Source organism: Pantherophis guttatus, chromosome 1 (genome assembly GCF_059756535.1).
Source record: "Pantherophis guttatus breed Tessera chromosome 1, ASM5975653v1, whole genome shotgun sequence".
NCBI lineage: Eukaryota > Metazoa > Chordata > Lepidosauria > Squamata > Colubridae > Pantherophis > Pantherophis guttatus.
Genome location: NC_142063.1, coordinates 276,795,072 through 276,806,963, shown reverse-complemented (window position 1 = coordinate 276,806,963; position 11,892 = coordinate 276,795,072). Strand labels below are relative to the sequence as shown.

The 11,892-nt window shown below is 39.3% G+C and overlaps 1 long non-coding RNA gene across 1 annotated transcript; it reads right to left on the bottom strand.

The window, feature by feature from the left end:
- Positions 1 to 212: 212 nt before the first annotated feature.
- Positions 213 to 4,104, bottom strand: LOC117671457 (uncharacterized). Its single transcript, XR_004592888.2, has 2 exons — positions 4,025 to 4,104; positions 213 to 1,192 (listed from the first exon to the last, which is right to left on the bottom strand). It is a non-coding gene; the product is annotated as an uncharacterized LOC117671457 (long non-coding RNA).
- Between the last annotated feature and the right edge of the window lie 7,788 nt (positions 4,105 to 11,892).

Sequence of the window (11,892 nt, the reverse complement as noted above, 5' to 3'; positions counted from 1 at the left end):
TCTGACCAATTCATTGTTTTTCACACTAAACAAGTTTTGCTATAAAACAATTAAAGGGCTTTATGAAGTAGGCCTGCATACTAGAAACACAAATTTTCCTGTGAAAAAACCTTGCCTAGCCTTATACCTATTTGATGAAAACAAAAGATCTAACTATCTTATTTAAACCAGCATGCTGTTTCACAATGGCCAGAAATAACCCAAGACAACACTATATTCCTTGACTTTTATTTCTAGGTAGTGGAATAGGAATACAAAGACAGTGGGAGCTTTGGACGAACAAGGCAATATTGCGTGAATAAAGTTTCTTTTTAGAGTTGCTGTTATACAGTGGGATTCGTCAAAGTATCCCTTGTTCCCAGAGTCTGTGTTCCCCTGTTATCAATTCCAGCTTTTGTTGGCTCTGTAAATGTTCGTAATGTTTTATGGCCAAGTTGACAATTTCGTTTCCTGAGAAGAATATTTGATGATGGGAAGGTGCCTAATTTGATGCCAGATGGTTGAGCTGGTGTTTCCTTTTCTCTGGAAAGATGTATTTGGATTAGGATCGTGTAGCTTAACCCCAAAATTCTCCTTTAGAAGGGAAAGCAAGCAAGGAAAAGTTTGAAAAGAAGAAAACTTTATCTCCTTAGCAAGGCCAGGGAAGAAAATGAAAAACAGGATTTGGATAGCTCTTGGCAGGATGTTTTCCTAGATTACATCAACCTAAATATGATTTTGAAACAACATTACATATCAGCCTGGTAATTCTGTAAAACCAAATATCACTTTTGATTAATGAAAAATGCTGCCAGCTGAGTGGCTAAAATGAAATGGCACTTTTACAAGGATCTCTACTTCACAGCAAAGGGCTTTATGTATCATGTTTTTAATAAATGGATGTTTAATGGTTCAGCGTGATCCCTTCATGTTAAACTCACTGCCGACTTTTGTATCCATATATGAAAAAGCTTTAGTGTTGCAACCTCATGCTAACAAACTAGTCCTTGTGTAGCAGTTGTAATACTTTGAATTTGAGACGCTTGGCTTGGATATTAAGGGGATTGTTTGCTATTTCAAAAGGTTTTTCTCCCATGTAATGTACAGTAACATCACTGCAATGTTATAGTCCTTTTACTCTTTCTCAGCTTCTGTAATGTGTAGATATAATTGCAGACTTTGTTCTAGATTCTCCTGTTTTCGCCTAGGTTTCCTGCAAAATTCAACATAAAGGGATAACATAAATTTAAAATGCTGCTCCAGCTTTTCTTACTACCGTATAGATAGTCCTCAATATACAAAGACAATTGTGCCCAAAATAAAATGTTTTGCCCCACTATGATACTGTGTTATTTATGAATTATAAAAACATGTGCTTCTGCTTGTGTTACTTGGTTTGTATTCTTTAATTCATCCCTAACAGGTGTGGATTATGCTAGAAGCAATGAGATTGTCAACTGGGAGCATGTGATGACATGAAAGCTTATTAAATGTTTGTTATTTTAAGCTTCAATAAGTCTGAATTAAAATCTTTTTTTTTTCTTTGCACAAATATGGAAATGAAAATTGCTGAATAATATAAGGGTAGAAATAAAGAATATGCGAGGAGAAAAATGGTTCAAATGTAGCAAGTAGAGCCATTCGTTTTGCCAGTGTCATCCATTCCATTGGTGGAAATATACTTTGGATGCACCCTGAGTTATCCATTATATTAGGCACCCAATATTCATCCTTTTTTAATTTTGAGGGAAAATTAGAATTGGTAGAGAGTAAATATTTTGCAACCCAAGACCTTTTCTGTTTACTGCTGATTGTGGTGTGGAGCCTGCTGATTGTGATGAAAGGTTTAAAGATTTCCCTGTCCCATTGCGACTCAAGGGGCCGGTGCTCATCTACGATTCTCAGCCTAGGGACCCGGCATTGTCTGAAAGACGTTTTTTGTCATCTTGTAGCGAGCATGTAAATGCGGAATGCATTGCAGTAACCTTACCTGCTGAAGCAGTACCTATTTATCTACTCGCATTTGCATGTTTTTGAACTACTAGGTTGGCAGGAGCTGGAGGGAATAACAGGAGCTCACTCTGTCACGTGGTGCTTGGGTCTCGAACCCAGGCTGTCAAGCCTAGCATCTTAACCGCTGAGCCATTGTGCTCAGTGGTGCTGTATTATTAGCTATGCTTCTTTTCTCTTTCTTAGAATGGAGCCATCCATGCAATCTCTGATCATAAATCAATGTGATGTTGTGACACTGTGCAACCATTGGATTTGTAGTTGAGTCAGGAAGGAAAAGAAAGTCAATTTGAGACTAAGAGCAATGTTCCTTCAATCAGCCACATGGATAATTCCAGCTGGTCAGATCTCCAATTGCTCTCATGCTGCATGTGTAATTCTTTTCATTTCTCCCAAATCTAATCTTTTCCTAAAAATTACTATCAGGAGATGCTTTGGTACTGCTGAAAACGTTGAAATAATTAGCTTCATTCCTTTCAACTCAGTCCTATTTTATGATGGGGATAGCATGTAACAAGGAGGAGAAAATGACTAAATGCAGCAATATTGAATTTCAAATGAAGGGAAAGCAAATAAGAACGCAAGTTGTAACAGCAGAATGAAATGTAAACTGTCAGTAGAACCTAAGCCAATCAGCAAATCATTGGTTAATTATCCAACAGTTAACATATGTTTTTGATTCTAAGCTATCGTAAACAACAGGCTGGCAACAGACAAGAATCAAGCAGAAAGCTTTGGGAAGAGCCTATTGCAAAGAAGAAAGAGAATAATTTGATTTATATGCCGCCCTTCTCCGGAGACTCAGGGCAGCTTACAGTGCGTTAAGCAATAGCCTTCATACTTTTGTATATTTTTATACAAAGTCAGCTTATTACCCCCACAATCTGGGTCCTCATTTTACCTATCTTAGAAAGGATGGAAGGCTGAGTCAACCTTGAGCCTGATGAGATTTGAACTTGCAGTAATTGCAGGCAGCTGATGTTAATAACTGTTAATAACAGTTAATAACAGTGCTTTAGTCTGCCAGCTCTTTTTTCATTTCTCTTGGATATTGATATCCAAGAGAAATGAATTTGTAAATCAAGGCAGAAAATGTAGAACACATTTTGAGTATATGGTAATGTTAAAATAGAAGATGATTTCTCCATTAACCAGCATCTAATTGACCTTTCAAAGAAAAACAGCAGAGAATGTCATTCACGTACTTAAAGTCATTGGGTCTGAGCAGAGAATATTAGTTTTCTGGAGTATCTATTGAGTGATGATCAGATAACAACACTAGTAGCTTCTATATTAGATTCAACAGAGATAATGCCCAGGGCTATGTTGTTCTTTTATATTTCAAAAAACAAGGTGGAAAAATCCCCATATAATTCTTCAGTGAAAAACCATGAAGAGCTAGAAAATGTATTGCAGAAATGCTTGCTTATATCTCCTATGATTCTCTAGGCGTAGGTGAGAGTAAAAAAGTATTTTCGCACAGCTACAATACATTTGGTTCTGAACATAAGAGCCCATGTACTTCATTTGGAGATATTCTTCAGATAGGGTTATTATTATTCAGGCTGCTTCAATCATAGCTGCAACTCTAAGCAGCTTACAGAGTATAGATAATTAAAATTAAAGCAACAACACAAGAACAACAGATGAGACAAATAATATTGCTGAGATCCGCATTATAACCAATTACACACCACATAAAACATAGGTCAAAAAGCTGGATCAAAAATTACTCTTTCCTGGGGCCTGCTGAAGAAGCCAGGTTTTTGAAAATGGAACAGGGTTGAAGCCATGTAGATTTCAGAGTGAAGACTATTTCATCTTTAATTAGACAGTTCCAAACCTAATTTATTGGAGAGAGGATTGGGAGACATGTATTACTGAGCCCAGTGGTGGGTTGCCCCTGGTTGCGAACCGGTAGTAAAACTGGTGGGAGGCCCCACCCACCACCCCAGATGTCATCATTGGCGATCTGCGCATGTGCAGAAGCATTCAATCCCATTGTGAACCGGTAGTAAAGGTAAGTAGAACCCACCTGACTGAGCCCAAATGTTCTTTAGGTTCTATGAACAGGCACCGATAGTTGTTGCATACAATACCTTCTCTTTGAAGGTTCTACAATAACCTCAACATTCTTTTCTATTGTGCTGCATTTCACAAAAATGTGAACCCTTAATCCAGAAAGACTAAGAGCATCTGCAAAGTCTACAGCAAGCCACATTGGTGCTTAGTGGGGAAGGGAGGGGGGAGGCAAATGGGACCTTTCAAACAATAAAGGGATAAATGTAAAATAATTACCTCCTCCTACTCTTTTATCTACTTCTCTTCCATTGACCGAGCTTTTCTCCAAAGAATTTAGGATGGTGTAGGTAAAATTAATGGAGAGATAAAAATAGTGGCAATGGTTTCACATGGGCAAGGTGAAAACAACTTCTGTTTATATAAACTGTAGTACATTCATGCGAACAAGATGGAAAAAGGAAGATCCGTGTTATATTAGAAAGTTTTCGAAAGTAGTTAGCAAAGGAAGTGCAAATATAGTGTCCTTTAGCAGTGGTAGAATTCAAATTTTTACTACCGGTTCTGTGGGCATGGCTTGGTGGGCATGGTGTGGCTTGGTGGGCGTGGCAGGGGAAGGATACTGCAAAATCTCCATTCCCTCCCCACTCCTGGGGGAAGGATATTGCAAAATCTCAATTCCCACCCCACTCTGGGGCCAGCCAGAGGTGGTATTTGCTGGTTCTCTGAACTACTCAAAATTTCCACTACCAGTTCTCCAGAATCTGTCAGAACCTGCTGAATAGCACTCCTGCTTTAAAGGCTCTAATTGAGGTTGCAGCAAGAATGGCAAAGTCCCTGATCACCCAGTTCATCTATTCTCTGGAGACTACTGCCTTGTCAACTCCTCACAAACAGTAACCATATACAATTCTTTAAGTGCGGTTGGAATTCACACAAGGAATTTGCCTCCGGTGCATAAGCTCTCAGTGTACATGCAAACAACAAAATGATAGGTCATAAATCATAGTTACTTAATATACAAACAACAAGTGATAAATAAGATACCAATAGGAGAAGATAGTAGGAAAGATGAGAAATGTGAAGATGAGAAGGAAAATAGCAATACAACCTATTACATGGGTAAATATCTTTACGCCTAAGACAGTGTACAACATAGGCAATCTCCCATCTTCTCTTTCTCCAGAGAGGGTCAAAGGAACCAATCAACTTGTCAACACCTAGTTCTTAGCCATAGTCATCCGCTTCACTTTTCATAGAGCCATCTTCAATCCACCATGTTACTGAGGAAGTCATAATAAAATGAATCTTCATGAAGTAGCAGCAAAAGCTCCTGATGCATATCACATACACACACACACACACACACACACACACAGAGAGGTTAAAGTCAAGGCAGACGTGACAAATTAAAAGAGGCTGCTGTCACTAGAGACCTTCTTTTAGCAATCCCTCATCTAACAATCAGTTTTCCTGGAAGTGAAACTCTGCTGAGGGCAGTTTTTGGTGTTGTTAGCCTTTCTGGATAGACCAGATAGGAAACATAACCAGAATATCTAATTCTACTTTATTGTAAATGTAGATTAACAGAATCTTGCAAATCTAAAAGTAAATTTCTCCCACCATCACCAGCCTTAGAGATTATTTCTTTTGAGACTTTTTGTCATGAGCTGTTTCATATCTGTCGATCTAAAAGAGGCATGGTGGCACAGTGATTAGAATGCAGTATTGCAGGCTAATCCTGTTGACTGTCAGAGTTTGATCCTGACCAGCTCAAGGTTGACTCAGCCTTCCATCCTTCCAAGGTTGGTAAAATTTCCCCCCAAATTGTTGGGGAAAAATGCTAACTCTGTAAACTGCTTAGAGAAGGCTGTAAAGCATTGTGAAGTGGTATATAAGTCTAAGGGCTATTGCTATTCCCTAGGCAGCATCTCTTCATCCTGTCTCCCAAGGTCTTTTCCACTTCATTACAGGTGTCTCTCACTATGCCCATATAACACAGCTGCTCCATGAGCTGCATGGCTCCTAGTAGTCTCCTGAGTGTAATGCAAAGTTGCTAGTTGTCACCTATGAAGCCTACAAGGAATAGCGGAAGGCTATTTGTGAGGCCATGTTTCTTTCATTGTTTCTACCCTCACCATTAGATCCAGCAAAGGGCATGTTTTGAGTCCCATCAAACAATGTCATCTTGTTGGACCAAGACGTGGTGCCTAAACTATGACAGTACCTGTCTTGTAGTACAGCATAGATTAACTTCAAGGTTAACTTCAGTCCAACAATCAAGTAAGCAATACCCCAATCAAAAAACTGCCAACAGTAAACAGCCCAATCAAAGAATCTCTAAGATTGCCCCCACCAGAATATAAACTGACCACAAACAGCACTCCTTACTAGCATTATTAGTAAGCATTATCCTTACTAGTTAGGATAATATATGTCTGCAAGAAAACAAGCTTGCTCAGAGAGCATCAATGAGGCCTGAGAACAGCGTCCTCCTGGAGTATCCAGGTGCTATTTCTGCAGTTATTTGGGCCAGGAGATTAGACAAGCTTTGTTGTGGATATGATTTTATGACTAGAATGCATTAGGCATCATAAACTGTTATTTGTAACTGTTGTGTTTTTAATCTTTCTATGATGCCCAGAGTCACTGCTGTGAGTTGGGTGGCCACAAAAATCGTTCAAATAAAACAAATTCATAAATAATGCTTTTTTTTTAAGGTGAATAAATTCAAATTGTACATAGTTTCAATATTTCTTCTGAATAAGAAATTACATGAAATGTACAGCTGTTTTCCCTCTCTTGAGTTGCCAGCTGGCAAGACAAATGGCAACAGCCTGCTCTCTTCTTTTAATTCAACACCCTACAAACAATTCCTGCTTATTCCTATACACTGGGGAACATAATCTAAAATCATAAGGCTACAGAGCCCCCTTGCCCAAATCTTAGATATTGCTTCCAAAGTCCCTCCAAAGGTTAATGTTGGATTGTTGTTTTAATTTGATAGAAGAGAGAATGTATTATCAGGGTATCTTCATTGTCCCCTTCCATTCAATCATGTCCAATTAGTTGTATTTAAATGAATTTAAAGGGCAGTCCCTTTAAATTTTAAAACATTAGGAAACAAAGCATGATCCTTATCAAAGGAAAATGGCATTCTTTTATTGCAGATCAAAAAAAGAGTTAGGAAAACCAATAACAGGTCCAGCTGAGAATTGGCTTGTTTGTTTAATTTAAAACTTGGCAGTGCCAGGGAAAATTCATTTTTCCTCAGGAGAAGTCAATACATAGGGGAAATTGAGGTTGCAAAGTATGCTTATACTCAGGTTGGAAAACTCCACCCAAGAATTACCTCCAGCCAGAAAGATGCAAGAAGTATCAACTATTTGATTCATTTGCAGGGGGGATTCCCCTCTTGGAAATGTGCCCACCTGAGGTTTCAGTTTCTGTAGCAGGAAGAGCTCAGGAGAGGAGAGGAGAAGGGATGTCATAATCTGTGAATCATTACATGCTTCACTCTGCAGATATTGGGCAAAAGGGAACCATTGGGATTTCTACTGGTATACGCCCCTGCCTGAATTGCTGGATTCTGTTGTTGGGTTGGTGATAGTCTCCATTGCTGTTGATCCTTTGGGGTTTTCAGCCACCCAGTAATGCTGTGTTCAGATACAACTGTACTCTCCCTAGCAACCATAGATCTAATTGATGACCCAACACATATGGTTTTTGTCTCAGGCAGTTGAGATGTGGTATAACACTGGAGGGCACTAACTTCAATCTATTGCCCTGGACAGATCAGCCCCCAATTCCCTTTCACCTCATTGGAGTCACTCCTCCCTGCAGGGAGATGGGACTGTTCCATGGGTCTGCCTCAAGGATTTGAGGGACCGAGTTGGGTTCCAGAGAGAGAGCTTGGGGTTTTGCCTAAGAGCGTGATGGGTGGTTCAACTGAGGCCTTGAGTGCTGCCTAGAATGGGATAGTGCTGAGCAGAGGAGGGTTCTACTTACTTTTACTACCAGTTCACAATGGGGGTGCGCAGATCATCCATGATAATGTCCGGGTGGGTGGCGGAGCCTCCCGCTGGTTTTACTACCGGTTTGCAAGAACCGGACAGAACCAGGAGCAACCCACCACTGGTGCTAAGGTCTTGGACTGAATTGCTCCTATGCAGCTTTGCACCAAACCCAGGCTGCACCTTGGTTTACCGAGAAGCTCCAGGAGATGCAGTGATGCCTGGAGTCCTGTTGGAGGAAGACTTGAAGCAAATCTGACCAGACACAGGTAAGAGCCCATGTTAGAGATTTCTCATGATGGCAGTCAAATGTCAATGTTTCTCTGCTCTTATTATGCCCACTGATAGTTATCCAACAGCTCTGTTTAAAGTGATCTGATCTCTTTTTGGCAGAGAGAGACCCTTACTAGATCCAGGTTTGTTCTGGGTTATGAAAATGGCTAAGGAGGACCCTAAGGATTGGCCCTATGCTTAGTATTTGATGACCAGCCTTGAAGAAGTGGTAGTGCACCGGTTCCTCAAGAAGCCATCCCTGAATCCTTTGATAACTTTTGACCAATCTCCAAATTTCTCTTTCTGGGAAAGGCTGCTGAAACCCCTTTTTCAGTAGGGGTTCAGCCTGGAATTTCATACTTAGACAGCTTCAGTCATGCCTGTTGATGACTATAGAAGAGGCTGGGATGTCAGTGATATATTTATCCTTGTGCTCCTTGATCTTTCAGCAGCTTTCAATACTGTTGATCATGGTATCCTTCTGAACTGGCTCCATGGGTGGGGTATGGGACATCATTTTATAATGATTCTCTTCTGTTCTCTGGAACTTGCAGAGATTGTTCCCTAGATTCCCTCCTTGGTAGAGTGCTAAAAGTCCTTTCCTTTTCAACATGTGCAATACATAAAACTGCTAGGTGAGATCATCCATCCGTTTGAGGTTCAGCATCATCCATATGCTGATAATACCCAATTATATCACTTGAGGGTAGTCAAGTAAGGCTACCAAAGTTCTCTCCTGGTGCCTGGAGGCTGTGTGAATTTGGATGGGGACGAACTGCCTCCAACTCAACCCTACCAAGACTGAACGGCTGAGGGTGTTTGGACCACCCAGATCTGGAGATATTACAACTTTAATCTTGAACAGGATAGCACTTCCCCATGAAAGGGTGGTGCACAATTTGTGGGTCTTCCTAGATTCACAGTTCCTACTTGATGCAGCAGAATAGATATTCAGTCTATTGGGAAATAATCCTGTCATTTTGTACCAGTGGCAGCTGGAACACCTCAGTCTGCTAGAATGATATTTATAGTATGTGCTGAATAGCAAAAGCAGCACCACTGCATGGTATGTAATGTAACTTTATGTCCAAATGTATTGTGCACATGCAGGGCTATTTTTCTCACACATGTTTGTCATCAGAATCTTTAGCGGGGGCATTTTGTCCAGTTTTGTCCTTCCTATCTGCTATCACAGCGCAGCAATTAAAAGTCTGTGATGAACTATAATGTGATTATAGTTTGCTACTGTAAAATGTTTCTAAACATTTTGTCAACCAACTATCTCTGGAGTCCAATATTTGTATAAATTTGTGACCTATTTTAAATACTTGGAACTTCAAAAGTGATATTTAGAAACCTCTTCTCCATGCTTAAATACCCAAGCCTATTATTTGTAGTTTTTGTGCTGGCTTATTCCGGTTACAACTCCTCCAAAAGACTTTCTTATAGTCCCCTTGGTAGAGGTTTTATGGGTCCATGTATTGGGCACTAAGGAACGAATATGGGTAAAGCCAAGTTTATATTTACACTAAATACACATGGGGCTGGAAAACTTGGCTCACGTACGCATAGGCTGTGCTGCTAATCAGATCTAAGCAAGGATGAAAGGAATTTAAATTAATGATCTTGTTTCAAAATACACTTCTCATTTGTTCACTTTATGTAATTTGTCTCTCAAAAGTTCCTTAATTCCTTTGGAGACCGCCAAAAATTAAGCCACTTCTTATCTGACCAAATCCATTGTTCCTCGCTTCTGTCTTGCTCAAAAGGGCTGTTAAAATATTCAGGCAGCAATCTTACACATTCTAGATGTGCTGAATTACAAAAACTCAGCCACAGCATCCAGGAAACCGCAAAAATTAAAAAGGTCTTTCCTGTTAAAATGAGTACAGTGAAAATAGCATCAAAAAATAAGATTATAATAAGGAAATTGCAAAATGATTCAAAAATGGAGGTTACAAAGGTTGTTTTTTTTTTTAAAGCATAGAAAAGAAAAAATAACTCTAGCCCTCTCCAAGATATTGAATACCAAGTTATACTCCTGAACAAAGGTCAGATACCTGGGCTTAATTATTTATATAACAAAGATCAGCACATTGAGGGATGCTTCATCCATTCCTGTCTTATTTATTCTCCTGGAATGGGACCTGGATTAACAAGGTGATTCCCCCCTTTGACCTTTATAAAATCTGCTGTGGAATACAATTCCACTGGCAATGCACCAGCGATCAAAAGGCATTATCTGTTGGACATGGAGCAAATATCTTGTTCTTGTCCAAGGTCCTTGCTAGGTCTAGAAAGTCTAAAGGAGATAGAAATACTTTTATTACCCATCAAAAATGCTGGGTTTGAAATGCATCCTATTCTTTTGCTAGGAGAAAAAGTGGTGGCTATGGCTAGGAAGACTTTTGCTCAGCTTCACCTAGCTTCTCTCTACAAAGATCAGTTGTGCTTTAGAAAGCTGTTTTTTTATCCCCAAGCAGGGGCCAAAAACGAGCAAACTAATGTGCTGAAGCTGACCAGACTAAGGATGCTAGCCAGATGAATACCTGGTAGGCAGATTCCCCCCCCCTATTTTCCTCCCCAAAAACTAAGCTGCGTCTTATACTCAGAAAAATACGGTAGGTAGAAACAGAACCATTGTAAAATGATGTCCACCAACATCAAGGTTCAAAATCTCTCTCCCTAGGTTCTTCAAAATCTGGCTTTTAGTTTCAAAGCATCAGCATTCTTATCTTTCTAAGTATAGACAAATGAATCACGGCATCTGAATATCTTTTCCAAGCTTATTTATTGCTACTGTACCTAGTGCTAATCTATGGTGTATTTCTTGACTGCTGCATCCTTTATGGTCAATTGTTGATCCTAAAAGGCAAAAACCACCCACTACCTCAGTGTCTGCATTGTCAATACTAAAGCTGGTTGCTGCACCCGTCATGAGTTTTATTTATTTATTTATTTATTTATTTATTTATTTATTTATTTATTTATTTATTTATTTTGTATACCGCCCTTCTCCAACAGGACTCAGGGCGGTGAACAGCCATGGTAAAAATACAACATATAAAATTTAAAAACAATTTAAAAAACATTAAATACTTTTGGCCGTCAATTTAAAATAACCCAATTAAAACCAATTATAAATTTAAAACTGTAAGGATGTAAAAACGGTAAAGATTATATTTAATCTTAATTCCATTTTTTTCCCCACGGGGATCCTCGACTTTAATTCCAAGAGCTTTGCATTTCCATCTATCTGAGTATTTTCATCAGCACAGCACAGGTTATTGAGGTGTCTTCCTCTAAGATTAAAACCCTGCTCATCTTCTTCTTCCAATCCATCTTTGCTCAATATATAGATTGCATAAACAAGGGGAGAATATGTAACCATGGCTCATCCTTTTGTCAACCCAGAGCCTTTTTTTTTTTGCTGTGTTTTATCCAGACAGCAGCTTCCTGACTTGCAGATAGGTTTCACATAAGGATAATGAGATTGACTGGGTTTCCATTTCATTCCTGTTGATACCAATATTGAGTACAATTCTAGAGGTTATTGGGAAGTCATTATGTAAATAATTGAATAAGACTGTATTGCATG